This window comes from Phalaenopsis equestris, unplaced genomic scaffold (assembly GCF_001263595.1).
Source record: "Phalaenopsis equestris unplaced genomic scaffold, ASM126359v1 Scaffold199515, whole genome shotgun sequence".
NCBI classification, from domain to species: Eukaryota; Viridiplantae; Streptophyta; class Magnoliopsida; order Asparagales; family Orchidaceae; genus Phalaenopsis; species Phalaenopsis equestris.
In genome coordinates, this window is record NW_018219386.1 from 167,242 (window position 1) to 167,546 (window position 305).

The following is a 305-nucleotide window of genomic DNA, read 5'->3' on the forward strand; positions in this document are numbered from 1 at the left end:
AGTCACTTCTTGATCATTAACTCTCACAGTTAATTCTCATTTTTAAACATCTATCATGGCTTTTCCAGTAGCTAAAAATGGTCTCCGTAAAATGATAGGTATTTCTTTATCTTCCTCCATATTTAAAACAATGAAATCCACAGGAAAGATAAATTTATCAACTTTTACTAACACATCTTCTCTATAACTCTTTTAGGATATGTAACTGAATGATCCGATAACTGAAGAGTTACAAATGTAGGTGAGACTTATCCTAATCCTAATCTTTTGAAAATTGATAGAGGCATAAGATTAATGCTGCCTCC